The sequence below is a fragment of the Mastigoproctus giganteus genome, chromosome 7, assembly GCF_048544385.1.
Source record: "Mastigoproctus giganteus isolate SK-2022 chromosome 7, ASM4854438v1, whole genome shotgun sequence".
NCBI classification, from domain to species: Eukaryota; Metazoa; Arthropoda; class Arachnida; order Uropygi; family Thelyphonidae; genus Mastigoproctus; species Mastigoproctus giganteus.
Genome location: NC_143581.1, coordinates 44,389,992 through 44,413,210, shown reverse-complemented (window position 1 = coordinate 44,413,210; position 23,219 = coordinate 44,389,992).

The window sequence follows — 23,219 nt, the reverse complement described above, 5'->3', positions numbered from 1 at the left end:
GAGTTTGAAGTTGTTCGAACTATTTTGAAAGAGAGAGCGGGAATTATAGAAGCCAATTCAGAAGAACAGTGCCCATGGAAGTATCTGTAGAAGAGGCATGCAGCAGAAACAGTACGTCTATGAGAAAGCGAGTGGAGAGACTCTGTTACAGATGAATCATTAATTAACCTAACTGCCCTCTTCTGAATGGAATCAAGAAGCCTGAGAGAGGTTTTGGGGGCACCACCCCTGATGTGGGAACAATATTCCATAGCAGGGCGGATTTGCGATTTATACAGAGTGAGCAGCTGTTTGGAAGAAAAGTAACGCCGAGAACGAAGGAGAAAACATTGCTTCCTCTCCATCTAAAGTTTTTTAGATGGAGAGGAAGCAATATTTGTAATGTGCTTGTGCCAAGAGAGATTAGAAGTCAGGGTAATCCCCAAAAGAGATATATCATTTTGCCTAGAAATCGGAGTGTCACTAAAGATAAGCATAGGAGCAGAAGAATCCTTTTTTCGAGATATAAGACAAGACTGAGTTTTAGAAGGATTGAAATCAACTAAGTTGTCTTTGCCCCACTGGAGAATTACCTGAAGATTTAAGGAATTGGTAGAAGATTTAGGAGAAGTTGAAGCTAATTGAGCAGGACAAGGTTTCTTTTTGAAAATGAAAAGTGGAGTATAATGTGCTGTCATCGGCAAAACTATGGATAGGATTTCCAGTCAATTGAAGAAGGTCATTAAGACACAAGAGGAAAAGAGTGAGGGAAAGAACTGACCCTTGGGGGATATCAGCATTAGTGGAGAAGTTAGAGGGCATAGAGCCATCTACCATCACCCTCAGAGAGCGATCAGAGAGAAAACTGGATAACCAATTACAAAAAAGCAGTTGGCAAACCATAAGATGGAAGCTTGTTTAGAAGACCTTTATGCCAAACACGATCGAAAGCCTTTGAGATGGCAAGAGCAACTGCTTGTGTTTCACCGAACTTTTCCATTTAATTTGTCCATAAATGAGTAACATAAGCCAGAATATAATAAGTAGATCGACACTGACGGAATCCATACTGGCGATCGTTGATCAGACGGCAAGTTTCTAGGTACTGTAGTTTAAGAGGTGGCAGTTAATTGATTTCTCTATTACTTTTGAAAGAGTAGAAGTAATTGCAATGGGACGATAATTGGAATGGGAGGGATTTGTCACTCTTTTTAGGACCTGGCTGGATATGAGCAAATTTCCAAGCAGAAGGAAAAATACCTTTGGAATAAGAAAGTGAAAAAAAGGCTGCAAAGAACAGGAGCAAGTTCAGGAGCACAGGTATTTAAAGAAAGTGGAGAAATACCATCCGGGCCTGGAGCTTTCTTTGCATCAAGATCCATCAAAATCCTTTAACATCCTTTTGACGGAAGACCACAGGAGGCATTCAATGGAGCTTGTTGGGAATGATGGGAGGTGTTTTACCAAGATCATTAATTCATGAGTTGGAAGAAAAACGGGATGCTAGCAGGTCAGCTTTATCCTTGGCCGAAGTGACAACAGAACCATCTAGTTCTGAAAGTGGTGAGAACAGAGATGAGCAAATGTTGCAGACAATAGCTTTGGCAATGATCAGAATGCTCGGCTACCATTTGGGCAAGAAGCAAGTTCTCTGCTCTTGCCCTTTTCAAAATCCAGTGTGGACTGATTAATAACTGCTTTACAATTGTTGCGAGCTTTGGTGTAGGCAAAATATGAAAAATTGGAAACAAGCCAATTACGATATGCAGCATTCTTCTCTTGAACAGCGGGCGCCATTTTGATTATCACCGCCCACCCAGAGTTGTGTTGGATGGGAAACAAATTCCCTTTGTGTCTAACATCAAGTATTTAGGAATTATTTTGGACGACAGGATGGGTTTTCATCTGCACGTTTCACACCTTAACGATAAAATTAAGAAGTTTATATATTCAGTTATAAGAATTTCCAGGCGAGAGTGGGGACTCAGCAAAACAACTATGAGTTTGTACTACAAAACTATCTTCCTACCAGTTATCGCCTATGCTGCTGGAGTGTGGCTGGAGGCTGTGCTTAAGATCAAGACTCAACGTAAGTTAATGTCGCTGCAGCGATCAATGATGCTGACCTATTTGAATGCGCCACGGACTGTGTCTACGGTCGCGCTACAAGTGATAGCTGGCTTGTTACCTCTGGATTTATACGTGGTATACCGAGGAATGATGTACGCGATGAGGAAGGGTATCCCTGCCCAATATCTGGGGTTGTCTTTAAATATGACGGCTACAGTTAAGGAGGAGAAACTTCGTATTTGGACTGGTTTGGTTGGAATATGGAGAGCCAGATGGAGTTCTTCCGAGGTGGGAGCGATAACTAGAAAGATTATTCCAGTGGCAGATTTTGCTATCTCTAAGCTAGTGTCGTCGTGGTTTTGCCCCACTATGTATACCAGTTTTCTGCTGACAGGACACGGTTCGATCCGGGATAAATTGCACTCTAGAGGATTGGAGCCAGATCCATGGTGTTCTTGTGGAGCGATAGAGACTTGGCAACACATACTATTTTCTTGTCCTTACTATAATGTAGAAAGGCATCTTTTGAAAGAACAAATAACTAATTTTGATGAAGATAATGTGCATACATTGGTGCAAGGAGTTGACAACTTTCAGGCCTTACAGGTGTTCGCAAATACTGTGTTTTCCAGAAGATGCATAATAAGAAACTTTGCAGACATTGAATTGGCTGTATACAACCAGAATCTTCAATGATTGCATCTGGGCTTGGGAACTTCAGACCTGGAAGCCTTTGGTCTGGTCTGGGGCTCCTCGGCATGGACCACTCTAGTGTTTTTTTTTTTTTTTTTTTTGTTCAGTTCTTGGGTTTGGGCGGCCCAAGTCTGAACAGCTGGCACTCAATAGTATTGCACTTTCTCTGTTGAGTGTTGAATTGCGCTTTGGCGCTCCAGCTTTTAATATAGTAGCAGGTCCGGCTCCTCGTGCCGGGGACGGGCATCAGATTGCAGTTGAAAAGTCCAGCTGCTTTCTGATTTCAAAGTGACCTGACATAAACAACATACTACACTCACAAACATATCTCTCTTATATATACTTTCATTCTTTCCTATACGAAAACTATTTATTATGCACTAGATTTAGTTTATGAATTTAAAGTAATTTTCTCCCTCCCTTCTCTTTTCAAAATTATGTTTTATTTTTTTTATTTCTTAGCTATCTTTTTATTTATTAGGTCCAATTTACAGATTTTCTGTTTAAAAACTATTTAGGTGGAGATGGGCTTTTGCCTGGGAACCATCCTGACACAGTATATACACACACACACACACACACACACACACACCCACGTAGCCAGGTGGGAAGGAGCAGCAGTGCGTAGCACACGCTTCTTGATTAGACCGGGGTTGGAGCCCGTCACCAACAAATACGGAGGATGCGGAAAGGTCAGGGAATGACCACCGCATATCCCCGGAGCAATATGGCCTTAGTTGCTAATGCTCCTAAAAACCAAATAACCAATAACCAATCTCTTGAACAGTCTTAGCACATTTATTGGAAAACCAAGGTTTAGATAAAGAACGAAATGTTAAAGTGGAGTGTAGGATAAAAAAGGATTCCATTGCTACAAGAATAATTTGACTGACACGATCTGAGCAAATGTTGCCATCAGAAGTTTTGAAACAGTAATCCGACCAAGGAAAAGAAGAAAAGAAGTCTCGCAGGTCATCCCATTTTGCATTCTTGTAATGCCAAACAACACGAGGTTGAGAATGGCCATGAGATAAAGGCTCCATTGTATGAGAGGCAATCACCAAGTTGTGATCTGATGTGCCTAAAAGGATCACGCATTTCGGCAGTGTATTTAGAAGGGTCGTTTGTGAGAAAAAGATCAAGCGTGTTGGCTGTATGGTTAGGATTGTCCGGTATTCTTGTAGGTAAATGAACAATCTGTGCGAGGTCATTAGTAATTGCAAAAGCCTCAGCATCTCGACAAGCTGGGTCGGTGTGACTAGAAAACGGAAGCCAGCTGGAGTTGTGAACATTAAAATCACCAAGGAAAATTACCTCACTGTGAGGAAAGTTGCAAAGAGAGGAAGTCAATGAGCTCCAAGTGATTAGTGGAGTTGGGAGAACGGTAGAGACAACAGATATAAATATGAAACACGGACAGGGCCGGATCAAGGTATATCCGCGCCCTGAGCAGATAGTTTTTAGTCCTCTTTACTAAGGATATAGATTTTTTTTTTTTTGCCTCATTTTTCTTCTGTTTTTGGTGCCCCGGAAGAGAGCCCTGCTGGCCAGTACATTAAGAAATCACTGAACACAGATCCAGATAATAAGAAAATTAACGTAAGTCAGCAATATCATATACGGTATTTATTTCAAATGAATTATTTGTCTGCCGTGTTGAATACTCTAAACGATTACCAATCAGATGACCAGCGCGACTTCTGGATATGTAGGACAGGCGGTTGTATAGGCTTTACATGCGCCATTAAGTTACAGAATGGTAATCCCTTTAACTTTTAATTCGTGCTTAGTAGCGGCACGAATTATTATTTTTCTGGGTGAAAGACCTGAGGCGAGGGCGTACTATTGTCGACCACAGTGCGAAAAGCCCATTAAAACTACTCCATCTTGACGGGATTCCGACCTAGTTCTTTTCCGCTCGCTGTGGAAAGGCAGCAGTCGTAACCAATGTGCTCACGCGTGCTTAAAATTGAAATGATTAATGACAATGGAGACGCTTACCTCGGATAAGGCTGGGTGACCCAGACCTACTTTTTGGGACAATGCAAGTTAGCAATATACCACTTCGCGCTTGACAGTAAATGTCGAAGTCTACATCCTCAGATCACCGATTATGACTAGCATTAACTGTTATCAGCAATGCATTTCGATTTATGGGTTTTAATATTTTCGATCCTGCACCTTGTCTAGCACACCTGGCACGATTGCTACCTTCCCACACTGTGGAACAGTAGCGGTCGAGTCCTGTAGAGGCGGAGCTTTTATAGTTCTTTTTCACACCGTAGTCGAGTTGATCCTAGTTGATGGATGCACGTTACCCCCTTCTCTAAACCTAGAAAGAAGTCATCTGCGTGGTGACCTAATTAAAGTGTACGCGGCTTTAAAGGGTTGTGTAAACTATGCTGATGACAGAATTAATTATTTAATTCTGTTATCTATTTAATTATCTGTTTAATTATTTTAAATAGATAGGGTTTGGCTAATGGCTGGTGTATCTGATGTTACCACAGTTCTTCGTTTGAGGTAGGGCGCTGATTAACGCTGTCAATGGGGGAAGTTCGGACAAAAACGGAACGATTGAAGTATGTCAGTGGAAGACCGGTCTGTTTACTTAAAATTGTAGTAATTCTGCACTCAGGTAATGGCTGTAAGGGTGAGATGGAAAAGAGGCACCGTCCCCGAATTGCTCCTTAAAGCCAGTAAGTGGTTGACTTAGGATAAATCGAGGTATGGTAAAGATAAAAGGGTGGATAGTTTAGAATTGACCGCGGAGAGAAAACGCCGATGCCAGAAATTGTCTGTACTTCAGGGTAAGGGAAGATAACTTAAGCTTCAGGTAAGTACAAAGTGACTGACCCTACGATGCGGTTGAAAACTGAAGGGCGGCTAGTTCTGACAAGGAGCGTAGCGAAAAGGATTAAGGGATTTAAAGAGAATGGCCATTAAGTAAAGTGGCCGATGGAAACAGTTCCCCCACAAACGCTTGTACTTCCGGGGAAGGATGGCCCGGCCATACAGGACACGTTAAGGACAAAGACTGAGACCTTAGCGAATTAGAATAAAGATGCAGAAAGAGAAATTGATGGTGATTGGTCATGGAGAGGAGGGAGAGGAAGGAACAAAAAGGAGAAACGAGAGGAGGTGATGTGAGACAGATTTTTGAGGTGGTTGGAAGAAAGTCCTGGACCAGTGCAGAGGGTTGGAGAGAGAGAGAGGTGTGGAAATGAAGAGATAAAAGTGTGGTAGTTTTGGTAAAGAAGTGGAATTAGTTAGTGGGAGGCTGTAGAAAGTCTTGGAGGATAAAGGAATGCGGGAAGAAGCGAAGGCTTCAGGAAGCATCTAAGGTGCAAGAAAATCTCAGAGGCTGAACACAGCGCCCAGCCTCTTTGTGATTGCAGCATTGAGGATGAAGACCCAGCAAGTGTTATGCAGAGACCAGTAAAGGAGATGACTGCTGAAGGAGATCAGGAGCCGAGGAACCCCTATCGAGGCAGTGGGAAGAAAAAGTAAGTCCTCTGGAATTTGATTCTGTTAAACTGATAGGTCGAGTTGTGTACTTTATTATAGAAAGGATACAGTGGTAGTCTGGCACATAGGAAGTGAGAGAGAGTGAGTTATCTATCTGCGATATAGAAGCGTTGTGGAGTTATGAGTTAGATGTTATTGTGATTAATAAAGAAAGTGCTCTGAGCGGAGCAATCAATTTGTTTATAAACCACTGAGAGATCTGTGCCAAGAGAAGGCTATGTGTCCTATTTTGAAGTTTATATGTTCCAAGAGAGAGTGGAAATGGATTTTGTATATATATGTATATATATGTGTGTGTGTATATATGTGTGTGTAATAATGAATCGGTATTGAGAGGTTAGTGAAAGGGGAATACAGCATGCCCTTAGCCATATATATGATGATAAAGGGATAGAAAATATATAAGATAATTATATTTGTACTGGAAAGTAGGGTGTATGAGAGGTTATAAATATGTATTTTTTATTTATCACATAAGTTAACTGCGTAATAAACCTTGTTTTGTTGACAACAAGGAAAAACTCCAATTAGTTCACACACAGCCCTATATAAACCAGTGAAGCTTATCCTGGAAGGGGAAAAGAAGAAAATTCTCATTGCCCAGAATCTTCTGAGAAAGGATATTTTGCAGTCAGGTAGCTTGTGGACCTTGGAGGAGGTGAGGATTCCAATTGTTTGAATTGAAACTTAATAACAACTACCCATTGTGGTTCCAAGGAAAATAGGGCTATTAGAAAGATGAATTTATATAGTAAAATAAAGAAAGAAAACTCCTGTTCCCACAGGACAAACCAATCATAGGTTTGAGAGGTGGTTGATGGAGGAAAGTGGATAAGGTCAGCTTTCAGAATACCCTTTGGAGGCGTGTGGCGGTTGGTGGAGGCTGTTTTTCGTTCATTATGTGTATGTTGGAAGGTCTCCAATATGCTGATCCCTTCATATTTTTTTAACGAAAAACTTTAATGTTTTAAATAATTGGAGTCTAATAACAGACGGTCCTCCGAAAATGGCCTTTCATATTCATGACTCCATTGTTTTTTCACAATGCCATTGGCTACTATTGTGAAGTGTTTGATGGAGTGATGTATGATTAAGGTCACTTTCTCACTTATCTTACTGATGACTTATCTTAGTTGGTCTGTAATGGTAACTGGGCTGTTTAACGTGGTGGTGGGTGGGCGCAGACTAAAGAAATCTAGAACGTACATCTCGCTTGGTGTTTTTTAATGCTTTCCGTAAGAGGGCCCAATTTGCGTGTCGTGGGAGCTGAAATATAAGTAACTCACGTGGGAACCGTACTCTTCCGACTGAGGTCGGCTAATGACAGCTTCGATTGAAGAAAACTAGAAATTGCTCTAATCATCGACCGTAATCGAACCCGGATCTCTCCCCACGAGTGACAAGTGGTAAAACCACTACAGTTCCGGAGGAACCATCTTTTACCACTTTCCACTCATGTGGAAAGGTCCGGGTTCGAGACAAGTTATTATATCTAAAGTTTATTTCTTATTTTAGATTTTATACCAAGGCTAGTAAGGCGCGCCAGTATATCCTGTCTGTAAACTGCGTCTATTCTTTGGAAGTGACGGCTCTTGAGGAGCGTGACGATCGCTCTTTGCTCGATCCGTCACTTCCAAAGAATATACGCAATTTACAGACACGATATACTGGCGCATTATGGCCTTACTAGCCTTGGTATAAAATAAGCAACGTACTTTAGATACAAAGAATAGTTATTATTACACAATTATTGTATATTGATAAATATTTTTTAGTCTCTCCATTTAAGCATCACTCTGTATTTAGTTGTATTTTTTTTTTTTTTTTGTTTTTGTATCACCAAAATTGTACGAATTCACCTAATGTTTTCTCCTGTCATTCTTTTAATATATTACACGTTTTTATTGTGCACCCCACTCGTGTTTATTGCGTGTGAGTCGACCCAGTTACTCGAAACGAAATCGTCGCAGTAATGCTTTACGCGTTGTTTATAAGGAAGTGGGGCATGCGTATTTATGCAAACAGAGAGGCCATTTTGTTCTTGTTTGGCTGCGTCGAGACCAGTGTCTTTAGAAAGTGACGTATATCTGGAGGATACAAGTTTTTCTTGTGGCTGGCGCCATAAAAAGTAGGATATGAATTATGCAATAGTGGGTCATAGTCTCTTGGACGTGTGCGGAGGAAATTAAAATATTTCTAATACACTTAGCGTGGCTGTAGTAGATCTCTTCTTATTTGCTATGCCTCGAAAAATGCCTATAATTCAAAAGGGGAAGCTGGGCGCTCTCTCATCCAACAGGAAATCATTCCCCCACTATCGATTTTTGTGTCTGGCCAGATGGGGAGACGTGCAGCTGTATATGCAGGGTATGCCGCTGTCGCCAGTCTATAGATTTTCGCTTACTGGACTGCTCGCAACATGACGATTACCAAAATCTTCAGTTCCGGCTGGCTTCCGAAACTAAACCGCAAAACTTGCCGTCCATTTAGCGAAGACACTTCGTTTAAGCGAAGAAAAGAAAGCTGGCGTAGACAATGCGAAGAAAGAAGCTAAATAAGTGACATTAAGGGAAAGGGACAGTCTGCTGGCAGATAGAAGGGAAAACAGAGTATTTATAGAGCGGAAAGTTAGGAACTATTTTTTACTGTCGCTTGATATTTAGCTGTGGAAGCGGTTTAATACAATTGAGTGTCATTGTTGTATTCATACTTGTATTCAGACAATTTTAAGCCCTTCATTTCAAACATTATCGCTTGTCGGATATCCTGAGCATCTTTCTGCTCTTGCGAACCCCTCCTAAGGCCAAGAAACAATTTGTTTAAGGGCTTGCGACCCAAATCTCAGGACAGTATTCCTACAGGGAATGACACGATCACTTATTTTGTCATCAGTACCAACAGTTTGAAAATTTCAGACGGTTTGTCTAAAAAAAGGCACGCACAATGAAATTTAGGTTTATTTTCGCAATTTTGCTAACTAATTTGTTAATTAGAATAGTTGTTAAACGAAGGTTTATAAAGAACACCTTTTGTATTTTTTTATAAGCTGGCACTTAAGCGATAAGTGTTTTTTGTGAATGACAGTCTAAACAGAATTTTTATTTATTTTTTTTTTCTTGAAAAATACATTTTAGCGTAGTTTGGGGGAAATCAAATGAAGTGTTTTAGGGACATGTGCCTAGAAGGTTAGAAATCTCTCTGTTTTGAAAATAAATGATTTACATTTGACCAGGGCCGGATTTAAACTTGTGGCCCTTCTCTCTTACAATTTTTTTTTTTTTTTTTTTTTTTTTTACATGTGAAAATATCAAAAAAAATCCTTTTTTGATATTTTCACAGGTGAAGTGTAAATCTGGCCCTGCATTTGACAATAAATACCAGTTCTCAAGGAGTGGCACTTGTGTGCAGTTAAATACGATTGAAACTTTCTGACCACTGTTGGTTACCAGAATTTTAGAACTACAACCGGGACCACACCAAACGTGTGACAAGTGGCGAAACCACTATACTGTCATGGAGGTCCTGTTTGTTTTGTTTTGGTGGGAAGCTAATGCGGGTGTTGATTTTAGACACGGATGAGGATTACGAGGTTGGGGGATTTCTTAATCACTGCGAAAACGAGTCTTCGCGATGATCATTCACACAAACGTGTGTGTGTGTGTGTGTGTGTTTATTTATTTAAACACACACATTCCACGTACGAAAAAATCCTGTTTTAAGGAACATTTCGTTATTGAATAACGGATCTTTTGCCTACTTCCACGAGCAACGTTTTATTAGCAACTTCATCTATTCATAACAGACCAGCGTTGCTTGTAAAAGTCATTTCTGTACTTTGGAATGCGTTCAAAGTGCTAGAATGCAATAAAGCTTTTGTCATTTATCACGTGTTTGAATGTAACCGCAGGTATTCCAACCCAGCTTATCCTAATTGTTTAATGATCTATTTACAGCCTTTCAGCTACAATACCTGGCATAATTCGGACGAAGATATTCCTCGTAATTTACAGAGTGGAATGGAATTTGCTGGTTATTCGCTCGTGAACATAATAAGCCGGTCTATTGTAGTACATCTCGGTGTTCACAGTCCAGCGAATCATTGCTCACCGTTACGGGGACACGAATGTGTTATTCGAAGCTCAGCTGCGGACTAAAACATTTGCGACCGTTACATAATCCGGCTATGTAATGAGCAAATAAAAGAGGGCTCTGCTGTTCCTGACACATTAATTGTTGCGATTGTCTGTACACATTAGTGAGGCTGTAAAAGGCTTCTAGGGGCGGAGGAGGTGCTTGTTAACCGCGGCAAATACCCATCGTGCGGAATTATACTTAATACAGCTAATTGTTACGAAGCATTTTCACAGCGTCTCTGCTTCTGCGAAATGTATGCGCGCTTCTTTTAACGTTAATGGCAGTTAGGAAGGCATCCTTTTGGCATGCGCGTGAGCAGTTGACTTAAAAGGGAAATTACGCTTAGGACAGTCATTAATACTCGAAATTCTTCGCGAAGAGTTAAGAGCGAGGCTGGAGCGGGTACTAAGAAGATCAAAGGTCATCCCTTTATACTGATGGAGTTTAAAACAAATATTAAAGGATAAACTAACGGTAGTTTGTGTAATGCTGCGTGATATTACAAACGCTGTTCTTTTGATCATCACCCCCCTCGGTTAATGATATACAGGGAAGATGGCTGCAATCAGAATTCATCTAAGGTAAATCCTGTGGTACACAGTGCATGTGTCATTAAAAGACAAAACTATTCTATATATGAATAACAGAGGTCCTACCAATGGCGATGGAGTATTTTCGCTTGATGGAAAGGGTTCTGACGGGGCTAGTTTATGAATGGTACCAGGAAGGTAATAGCCAAATTCAAAGCGAAGGATTCAAAGGGCATAAGATGTGACGTGAATGGAAACGTGTTAGAGGATATAGCTGTAGCGATAGAGTGAAACAGACATTTGTGAAAGGAAACCAGTTGGACCCCGTGTGGTGATTCACGTCACTTTTACTCAGTGGATCCGAACGCAATACTTGCGTTCGGATCCACTGAGTCAGTATTACCAATGACGACCAACATCATCATCATCTTCCTGGTGATGATGTTGGTCTTGATTTGATTAATTCCCAAGGGGGTACAGTTAAAGGTGGAGTGTATGCTGCTTGAAATTGTGAAAGGTTTTCCGAGTTCCCTGTTGAGGCACCGTAGGATCTAGTATTCGATACTAAGGAAGCATTTGAATCGAGAAGCCGATACTGATTTTTTTTTTTTTTTTTGATTTGGTAGTTGTTGGCGCATCGGCTTCTGTGGCCATATTGCACCTCCCAAGGTTTTTGCAGTACTTTGATCCAAGCCCGAGGCGGCAATCGAACCCGCGACCTTTGGGTTGCCGGGCAGGTACTTTACCCACTCGGCTAGCCCGGTCGGCGCCGATACTGAAGATTAAACGACAGATACGTAGAATACAATGGGGAAGGGGGATATCTCAGGACATATTGCGTTATGAGGGTAGGATGGTAAAAACTGGCGAGTTCTTGCCTTTGCTCTCCAGACGGTTGCAAGTTGTGTCTTTTTTCTTCGTGTTTGCGAAGTGTGCCGCGAGAAGGTGTTTTTCATTCCAGGTGACTTAAATCGCTGTGATGCATGACTGTTGATAGGAAGGTAATCCAGAAGGACTGTATTATTTTTATTTTCTTTGTTTGGAAAAGTAATCTGGGCCGATTTTCTGGGATTTAACTCTAAGCTTTGAGGTAGGGTTACAAGGTCCGAAATATGGCGAGCACAGTTGATAGAATCATCATCCTCCCACACTGGAAAAGACCTGAGTTTGAGTCCCATCGATGACGTGAGGAATTTTTTTGGGTCTTTTAACAACGTGGCTGAGTTCGTCGATCTCAGGCGAGAGTAGTGTGGTTTTCCCCCTGATAGTAGGATTTTGCATCCAGAAAACAGAATATCCACAATATGACCTTAGTCGCTGATGCTCCTAAAACCCAACAACCGAAATACGGAGCGTTACGGCCTGTGAGATATGTATAACGTCTTGGTTCTCTTGTGAGGAAACAAATATCTTGAGGTCATCTGCATACAAAATACAGTTCTTGTGCAGCGATATATATCAAATTTATAATTTGATATAAAGGGATCGATGCTTACAGAATCCCCCTCCACTTGGCTTACGCCTCTGTTTATGGTGTACTTAAAGCTATTGTTATTGTGCATCACCAGGATTTGTCTTCAAGTCAGTAGCTGTCTAAAACTCTCGAGTATGGGACCTGTAATTCTGAAGTAGTTTTCAAGGATTTAAATTGGGAATTGATGGAGAGTCTATCATAGTCTATCGCTCTAATATTGAGGAAAACTGTATCCATTTTCCTCTATTGTTTAGGGCACTTTGGATTTTACAGATGGGGCTTTTTTCAAGGGGCTTTGACGTTATTGATCGGATCTTTTATAGCGCACTGTGGGTAGTCGGGTCTGTCCAAAGCAGTGCCGATTTGTGTGTTTTGAGAATGGTTCTCTCAAAGATATTTAGCATATTGAATCCCATGGAGATTGGTCTATTTTCCTTACTGGATTTTTTTTTCTGTTATTTTTTGGTATGAACTTTGCGAAATGTCGCTTCCAGGTTGAAGATATAGTTGCAGATGCCAGAAACCTGTCGAAGGTCAGCAGGAGAGAAGCTACTATGAATGAGCTGCAGAGATTTTTCGCAGCATGAATAAAGGAAATCTATTGTGTTAAACAGTGCATTTTCTTGGCAGGTTGCTTATTGAGCATACAAGGTCCTGTTGGGTCAGGCTGATGGAAGAACGTGGAATTTTACTATTTACCGGGATAAACGAGTAGTCCATGGAGTAGGCACCAGACTTGGGAAAAATTCTCTTTGAGCTGGTAAGGCTTCCTATATAAAAGTCTACGATCTTGTCTTTTATCACGCATGATGAGTGCTCTTCCTTTGTATTTGGGGCACCTCCGTAGCCAGGTGGGCAGGAGCAGCAGTACATAGCACACGCTTCTTAATTAGACCGGGGTTCGAGCCCGTGACCACCAAATACGGAGGATGCGGAAAGGTCAGGGAATGACCACCGCATATCCCCGGAGCAGTATGGCCTTAGTTGCTAATGCTCCTAAAAACCAAACAACAACAACTTTGTATTTGGAGTTATTGAGAGTGGGAGACTTCTGTAAGAACCCGAAGGATATTGTTTGGCTGTGTAAAAAGGTTTAAGGTTTTTGCTAACCAAGGTTTTGTCCACAGAGGTTTTGATCTTTTTTGAATTCCTCGTCAATGAAATTGTTCTGTGATGTTGTGAGACGCATTTTAATGTTTCCTCAGCGGAGCAGTGGGAGATCGTCCTCGAGGCCACTGATTTTAGCATTACTATGATTGTATTGTACTTTAAAGAATTTTGTGGAGAAAGAAACCTTCGATGAAATTGGGTTAGTGTATATCCCCTTGTTATTGCTGAAGTTTCCAAAGATATACAGGGTAATGGGAGAATGATCGGAAGTGAACTGGCCAAAATGAATGTTTTCGAGAAAGATTTTATCCATATTGTGGAAGATTTAAATCAAGGTTTTGAGTTTCTCTTGTGGGTGTGGTATGGTCAATTCGAGGGACAGCAAGAAGCGCTCAACCTGGTTTCCTTGTAGTGAGGAATTAGCATGTTTAAATCCCATGCTGTTATATTTGGGAGTGAATGCTTCACATGTAGTGATATCCAGCATGAAAACTCGTATCTTGTGTGTGTGTTCTTGCAGGAGGACGATGGGCACAATTTAGATTTGATGGCGTTTATTATGAACACACGATATTCAAAGCTTCGCAGTTCTTCATACTCGCTTTTATTGGTGCTGTGTGTTTTTATGCTCTATAATACTGGATTCGTGTGGATTTTCAGTAGTATTCCATTAATAAGAAGGGGAAAAAAGCGGCAACTCTCTCTTATTTCTGGTCTCTGTGCGATGCAGTGAATTGCGATGTACTCAGTTAACGTGCTTTCACCTTGTGCATCAGTGATTATAAATAAAATAAGATTATAATAAAATTAAAAGAACTGTTCTTCTATATAATTGTGGATTGGCAGTGGAGAGAATTCCAATCAAGTTTATTGTGGTATAAATTAATCGAATAAAATATTCAAGTAAATGTTTACATCAGTGTTTGCACAGATATGTGCTAATTGGCAATTGACGTAAATCAAGTGCATGAAACTCTCGGCGTATGTGTTATCAAGTTGAAGCCCGAGGCCATTCTCAGGTCACTGTTTCAGCTGACGCTTCAGGTCCCACAAATAACGTGACACACGATTATGGATGCTGTTATACAAGCTTTCATTGAGACGAAAGAGAAAAGGATAAGCATCAAAAAGAAATAACATTTAAAATTAGCATATCTGGAATACCCAAATAGCCGCTGTTTCTGGTTATGAATGCGAAAATTGTTCTTTGAATGGAAAGTGCATTTTGCAGTAGACTGAGTTAGAAAATTCTTAAGATGAGCGTGTCTAGTGGAGCACTCATAATCTCCAGATACTGCTTTGTTTACCCTTCTTTTTACGGCTTTGTAGAAATTTTCTATTGCATAATGTTCTAGCAGTTTCTTGCGCGGTTTAAGGCTGACGCTTCAGGCCCAGCCGTTATAAATATTGGATATGTGAGTCTTCCATGAAAATCTTCGTTTAGATCTGTAGGATCTTTTCTCCTGCTCTTCTCACCGATATAAAAATAAAACAGCAATTTATTTTATATCAACGCAATAATTACACAAGATATTGCAGATTCGTGAACTATGGACCCACATTAGTTGGAACATAAGCATTACAAAGATTGTTGCGATCAACTTAATGCTTTATAACCAGGTAAATAACACCAAATGGCCCTCGTGGGTCGGACAGTTGGTAGAATCACCGTCCTCTCTACACCGAGTGGAAAAGACCTGAGTTCGAATCCCGTCGATGACGAGAGGAATTTTTACTGACCATTTTTAACAACGTGGCCAAGTTAATCGGTCTCAAACGAGGAGCATCGTTTTTTCTCCCCGAAAATGGGTTTTTCATCCAGCAAAACAGAAAATCGACCACCGAACTCGCAATCTACAGACAGTACCTACGAAACAATATGCCCTTAGTCGCTGATCCTCTTAAAACCCAACAACAACACCAAATGGAGAAATAGAGACAATGTACCAAGCGTATTCTGATACATATACAGATGAAATTATTTATATCATCTGTATATGTAACAGATGTAAGCACTTTGCTCGCGATATACATATATCGCGAGCAAGGTGCTTGACCATTCCTGTTGACCTCGAGATCGAACTTTCACCAAAAGAGCAGTTCATCTTATTAAGGTGGATGTACCAATATAAATTAAATAATAGATATTATTTTACACCACAGTACACACAGTGTTTTGTTTTATTTATTCATAAAGTACATAATCCTATTGGAAAGTTGCCTTCCCATGCACATGCTGAGAAATAAAGGAATATTTAAAACAGTACTGATCGACATTTGCATGATCAGTTTAAACATTAAATAAAAATGTAAAGTACAAAATAGCAAATTCGATAAAGCACAAAATACCAAATTCCTCGCAAATGTATTTCCTGTGGTTTTTTTTCAACAATAAATTCACGTGGTGGTTGAAAAGTTTTTAATTTCGATACTGTATTATTACATTAGAGAGGAAATGAGAAACTTGACTTGAACCGAGGAGTTGTTTGGTCAGGTTGACTGGTGAGGTGCAGCGGTCGACGAGTTCTGAAATATTGCTTTGTGGCAACACACCTCACAGTTAACTTTCGAAGGACAGCTTAGCCTCTTCCTGAGTTTCCCTTTTAGGACGCTCCGTTATCATTCGATGGCGCGTGTTTCAATCTGTGATGCGTGCGGTATTTACACCGGGTTCAATCCCATACTGCGTTTACAGCGAGTTCCTTAAATGTCCTCTTGTAATGGTCGATGTCGTTTGCTTGAGCGGTCACGTTTGCGATGTCTTTGCATTATTCGGTTTCATGTTCAAGGAAAGCACTTCAAGGATTTACCAGACTTCGTTGAACTACTCAGTTTAAGGTCACTTAAGTTTTAGTAACGATCAGATCGTTACTATAACTTAAGATCTTCACAGAATAGCCATTTGGAAAGTACGTGGACACCCTTTAACTAGCTTCGCTCACATTTCATTCCCACATTTCAAAATTGAAATTTACTTCTGCACTTTGTAACTGCGAGTCTTTTTAAAGACTCGCAGCCCAAGGTTTTCGTGGAACTTGGATAGTTCACGCACGACACATACATACATACATAGCGTTTCACACAAACGTTACAGGAACAGGACATTCCAGTGATATGACGACTGTTGTTATGAACCAAGAAACCCATTGAGAATCTATATACGGTATAAAGATGTACACCGCGTCACAAAAGTGATCGACCCCTATTTACTTCCAGTTGGAAAATTTGGGGATCAGTTAGCTATCACCACATTAACAATAGTGAAGAATCTAACCGCAAGTCTTTTAATTCAAGAAGAGATTAAGGATGGCGAACATTTCAAAGCAGATAATCACACAAAAAGACACTAATTCCACTACACGCTGTTTCAGCCTGTAGTGGAATTTGTGGAGGTTAATTATATCGGACAAATTTGAAGTACTCAGACTATTAAATAAACGTCTGTAATTATGTCACGACATTCTAAACGCTGTTGATAGTTTGGATATAGTTCTTTTGGACTTGATTTTACCCATTAGTTGCAATTAAAGACAATACAAATAAAGTCTGTTGCGATGTTGTACAGAAAATATTGCCAGTCTTAACGGAATACGTTGATACATATCACAACACACCTTTTGTTTTTTTGGTCAGCTCGAAGTACAAACCCCCGCATCAATGGATACCTTATCATTGGATTCCAGTCGCAGACCACAGGAATTCTTTCCTCTCTCGGGACCATAGTTAGCCACTCTTAAAAAAAAATAGCAAGGTGAGCTGTTTATGTTAAGGAACGTCTAGAAATTACTGTATGCAATACAGCTTGGCGTACCGGTCAAATATTAGGAAGTAATTCTTTCATTCCTTTGTTTCTCTGACCTTTCTTCGACAGCTATACGGATATTTACAAAACAGAATTTTTAGAAGTATAAAATACTCAAATATTAAATTACCCGAACTTATCAACTGACTAGGAACAAATCCAATTCTGAGCCCCGAACACTTTTTTTTAAAATTTAGTGATTGGTGCTAATTTTCCTTCTTCTGATCGAACACCAACTTCAACTGAACGGTGAAGATTTGATTTCAACTTTTATGAACTTTTCCATCTCATTTTTTTTAACAACCAGATTTCATTTTATATTCAGCATCCCTCTCCAACCGCGGATTCGAGAAAACTCAATTTTGTATTATATACCTTTCAGTCTACGATGGGTTGAAGTGCTTCGATTTTCACTGTTCTCCAATTCGAATTACTTGCGTACCAGACCACTAAAAGAAAACTTAGATGAGAATTGAACTCAGACCTTTTGGCATGCATGATCAATGACACCGCCACTCAACCGTGGTAGAGGACTGACTTGGACAGTCCAGTCGAAGATGTTTATAACCTTGGCCATAAATCTGATAAAATAGGAAGCTCAGATGACTTCGTTTTATATGTGAGTTTGGACAACCCCATTACGGAATAGTTATGTTAGATCTTTGATTACCTGGTGAGGTGGATGGATTGGTCACCCTGAAAAATGAGAATGGGCACATTGTACTTGATATTAAATCTCTGTCGAGCTTTTTTTCTAGGATATTCCAAAAGATAATTTATCGACTTTTAACACGGGTGCATCACTGAGGTAACTTCTAAAAATTATTGTGAAATTCTTTTCCTTTTAACGTTTTACTTCTAATGCGGCGGACTTTAAATTCTACTCTCCTAGTCTAGAGAAAGCATGTGTATGTTATGCTATTATTATAAACAAGAAGTGTTTTTAAGTATGTATTTTCAAGCATAGGAAAAGGACATACTCATTAAGGAAAGAATCTTTATCTACCTTGTAGCACGTTTATCTTAATAGCTATTTGAGATAGTGCTTTGAAGTTCTTTAAAAAAGAACTAACATTCTACATCTATTAGGCATACTATGATACATTACGGGTAAAATAAACAAAAATTAAAATGGTCGTTAAAAGATGGCAAAAAATCCCTGTAAACATACATAGTCCGATTTCTTTTTATCAATAAGTGCACAATGTTCAGGAAGAAAACAAGCTGTCAAAAGTCCCATTAATACGAGTTGAAAATTAATTTTGAAGATAGGAGGTTATTATCTTTAATGTAGAAGCGAAATTTTAAGTTCTGTAATTCCTTTGGCTGCATGACTAGAGAGAACGCATAATAACTTGCGATTTTGTTGATTGATTATAACGAATATTGGGTATTTACGAAGTTTTTTTTTTTTCTACGCATGAAGGATTCCCAACGATCATCACAGGTTGCTTCAGCATGCCCCTCAGTACATACATAGAAGAAAAGAACGAGTTCGTTCAACTTTTTGCATCCCTTTGGCCTAGGCAGTTTGCCATCCCATCTACAAGAGGAGTTCAACATTTATACCTCATTTTCCATAATACTGGGCCATCACAACAGTGCAAAGTTTCTGCAAGAAGAGTAATCTGGAACCGCCACAGCCTTTCTTGCAGAAATTTATTTTCTCAGCTAAGTTATTAAGAAGAGAGTTATGCTTGGATTACTCGAGACGATTGTCTGGGATACTATGCCGTAAGAATCCCCTCCCATAAGCCATTTGCATTACTTCCCACCATGCAACATCCTATGAAGAGACTCAAGGCCGGTTTCACCTAACAAGAATGCCGAGATACGGCGTGGAAGGTTTTTGTGTGATTTAAACGGAAATTTTTGCCGTGGAAGATACTTCCATCCTATGAGAGATCAACTGGGCCAGAGTGAGAATGTTGGTATATTGAGTAAAATTTGCCCGGGGAAGGGGAGAGCCATCCAGTGGAAGCATACAGAATATTTTTTGGTATGAAGAGTCTTCTTAGGATGCGATTCATCCAGCGTAGGATCCGATATTCGACTCCTAAGAGGAATTTAAACCGTTGGTGTTGAGGCCCATATCACAGAGCCCTATAGGGGTACTAGGGATATAAGTCTCACAATGTTTTGTATGGCGAGTGAGGGGTAGGAAAACCCGTGAATCCCTGTATGGAATTCTACAGTGCACCTACGGTTTTTTCTTTAGCGGGGTACGGTCCGAAGGTTAGTTGATTGTTCCAAACTATCTCCAACTCGAAATGCTGCTTGACTTTTTAATGACCTGTCCCTCCAGAGAGAGACTACGAGGTTGTTTTTCAGCCCTTTCTTACCGAATGCAATTTGCACGTCTGTTGCTGGGTTTAAGCGCAATGCAATAGTTTTAAGAAATTAGACAGGCTCTTAAATCTTCAGGGTGGAATCCGTGGTGACCTATAAGGAATTTTTTGTCGAGTAACAGATGACTATCTTGAGGCTATTTGCATAGAAAATGAAATCGTTATGGAAGGGGTAAAGGGCAGCAGCGAAGAGAAAGAGTACTGCACGCTGAAGGAGGTCTCCTGTTTACAACAATGCTGAAGGACTACTGGTGGCACGTTACTATTTTCTGCACAGTTGTATAACAGCGTTTCGCTGAGGACATAAAGAAGTGGGGAAGCAATGGAAATGGTTCTGTAGACCTGCGAGAAGGCTGTTCGCTGAAATCACATAAGTTGCTGTGATGTCTAAGAAGACTACATCCACTGGTCCCCGTTGCATGTGTCTCAATGTGTCAAGTAGGTTGGTGATAGCTGATCGCCTTTGAATGTCGAATGAAGGTAATGTGGTCTGTGTCCAAAACAGTAGTTGGAGGAGGTTTAGTATGACTTTGTTTTTGAGAAAGTCATACTGAACAATTATTACGTAATTTATTGTTTCATTCGCTTTTTAAATAAAGGCATGGGGGGTTGGGGATATATCTACTATTCCGCAAGATTGTGTGTTGCTTATTCACTACATTTGAGACAAGGTGCAAGAAAAGATGTATCTTCCCCATGCTCTTGTTTAAAATCAGGAAAAGTGAATGAACCATTGGTGTAAAACAAATATTTATTTCGTGCTTTTACCAAAGTGAATTGGTAAATTCACTCGACTCCTCGGAGTACCTTACCCTGCTACTTTTATGACGCATTTTATGCCTTCCAATTTTCACTAACAAAAGCAAATAAATCTGCCTTCATTCAGGTCTGTTAAAATTGGTAGAGCATTTAAAATCATTTTATGAATGCCCTTCACAATTCAGAACTATTGAGAACTTCTTGGGTGAAACAAGTTCTGAATAGAATAATTTGCGTGGAAACGGTGGAAAAATAAATTAAGAAACGGTTTTGAGTTTCGTAGGTAATATTTTGAAATAAGAAAAATTATCGTTAGCACTCTAAATGTAAGAAAGGCTCGTAATTGAAAGCTGCGTATTAAATCGAGACAAATGACAATACCCACGTGCACATGAAACTTCCCGAATGAGGTAGCAATTAAACTAAACTGCTACATTAAAAGCATTACTAAGCTATCGAAGCATTAATAATGAAGATTACGTTGGTATTCAGTGCGTGTTAAGGCACTTGTAGTTGAACGAGATGGAACACGTCGCATCCAATCGGGTGATGTGTGCATGAGCCAAATAACACGACGTACATGCCTTTGGTCCAGCAGTTTACAATTGTGATTCGTTACAGTATTGAGGATTTCCTCATTGCTGTATGGTCTGTTTAACAGTTGACCATTCTTCCTGGCAAAGTTATTGTTACTGATAAAAGTAACTTTGTCCCTGCTTCGGCTTTTGCAGTTTTTCAAATTTATTATTATTTATTACGGTATTATAAAGGTCTTGTGCAGGGCGAAATATTTTAACGAGTTTTGATATTGTTCTCGGGAACTGTTACCTTTTTTTTACTGTGGCTTAAAAGGTTTTAAAAGTTAAGTCTTCCACTGCTGTCTGATAGTTGCTTTGAAGCCTTATTTGCAGATAATTAGGTGAGCCAAGTAAATTCTTTAATCCTGGTTCAAAATAAGCTTTATTACACTGTTTACATTACATTGTCGTTTTAGGTGTGGTGCACTTGTATTTTGAGAGGGCGATTGCCTCTTTGTTTACCTCTGTTGAAAAATGTTAACATTTTTGTGGTACTTCTTTCTGGCATTGAATTATTTTTCTGTATATGCGAACCTGTATAACATGGGCCTCATTTACGATGGGCTTCCTTCCATGTTAAACATTTATGGTTCAGGAATACTTGGAAAATGTTGAAGTCTATAAGCATCGCAAGTGTTGGCCTGACCTTGGGTCGAGTGTACACCGGGTAGCACTAGCCATTGAAGGATAGATGGATAATGGCACACGCCATTATTGGATAGATGGAAACTGGCTCTTAACTCTTTTAAAGTCACTGGCTACGGAGAAGTCGATTCTCAGTCAATATCTAGATTTCGTCTGTTGCTATGTTGTTGGAACTGCAGGTATCGGGATCTTTTTTTTTTTTTTTTATACAAGAATAAGCGGCTCAGTGACTTCCTCGGAGATGATTTTGGGAATTAACTTTTTCAAGAATAGTTCACCTCCGAAGTTTGAAATATTGGCTCAGTTGGGAGTAGTATTCCTTGTGATAGAACATTGGGCCACGACTGGTAAGATGTTTGATGAAACGTTCTGAAGTTTCTCCAGTTGATTGATAAGTCGGGCTTGGTGTGGTTTCCAGGTCAGTGAGGAAAATTCATATTTCAGGACTAATCTGCGAACAACGAACTGAAAAGAATTTGTTTAATAAAGCCGACTGACTTTGACTTGATTAACTATGCTAGTGATATGTTTGTCGAACGTGCAACTAATAATAAAGGTTACACCTAGGTTCTTAGTTTGAGCTTAAATTACACTGAAGAGACTTTCTAAGCGTAGCAAATAATACGTTCTGAAGAGCAAGCGTTCCGAATTCGATTATCTTCAGTATTCCTAATCGGAGGTGTAGTGACGTCAGGGAGCTTCCCCCGGAAAAGTTGGTGTTTGAGGGATCTCAAAATTCGCTTATTGTTAAATTCGTTAACAAATTTCTGCTTTTAAATAGGAAAAGGACACAGAAATTTACATTTGTCCTCGAGTGCTATTGACCCCTTGTTAAACCATTGTCCCTAATCACTTATTTTGGGGAATAGCAAAGTTTAATGTGTATTGAGGCTCACTTAGTAAAGAACTAATAAAAGTTGAAAAAAAAAAAAAAAAAAAGAGGGCTTATATAACAATACACTACTATTTTATTTATACGTCACTGATATATGCAAAAACCTTAGCCGTTGTACATTGAAAAGGCAGAATTCATAGTTCCCGGGCAACCCGACGCTGTCACCCTCTCTTGCTAGTGGACGAACCCACCGCTTGACAGGTATATAGGTACACTGCATTCACGTAGATGGTAATTCGATGTCAGTACAGATAAACGTCTTGAGTTAACCAACTTTGAAAGAGGGATGTTAGTAGGTGTCCGACGCATGGGTCACTCTATCGCGGAGGTGGTACGGAAATTGCACTATCCACGTTCGACAGTATCAAGAGTGTATCGGGAATACGCCATTTCCGGAATAACATCTCATCGTGGACAGCGCCTGTGGGCGGAGAAAGGTAGTGGATAAACGTGGCCATTGACTTCTGTTTCGTATTGTTTCAGCAACCGGAAAGCGACAGTGGCACAAATCACCGCCGCCGACTTCAACGAGGGAGATGCCAGAAACGTCTCCACCAAGACCATCAGGCGATCATTAGCCGCAGTAGGTTATGGGAGCCGCGACCCACAAGAGAGTCCCATTGCTAACACTACGACACAGGACTCTACGCCTCAAATGGGCGAAAGAAAACCGG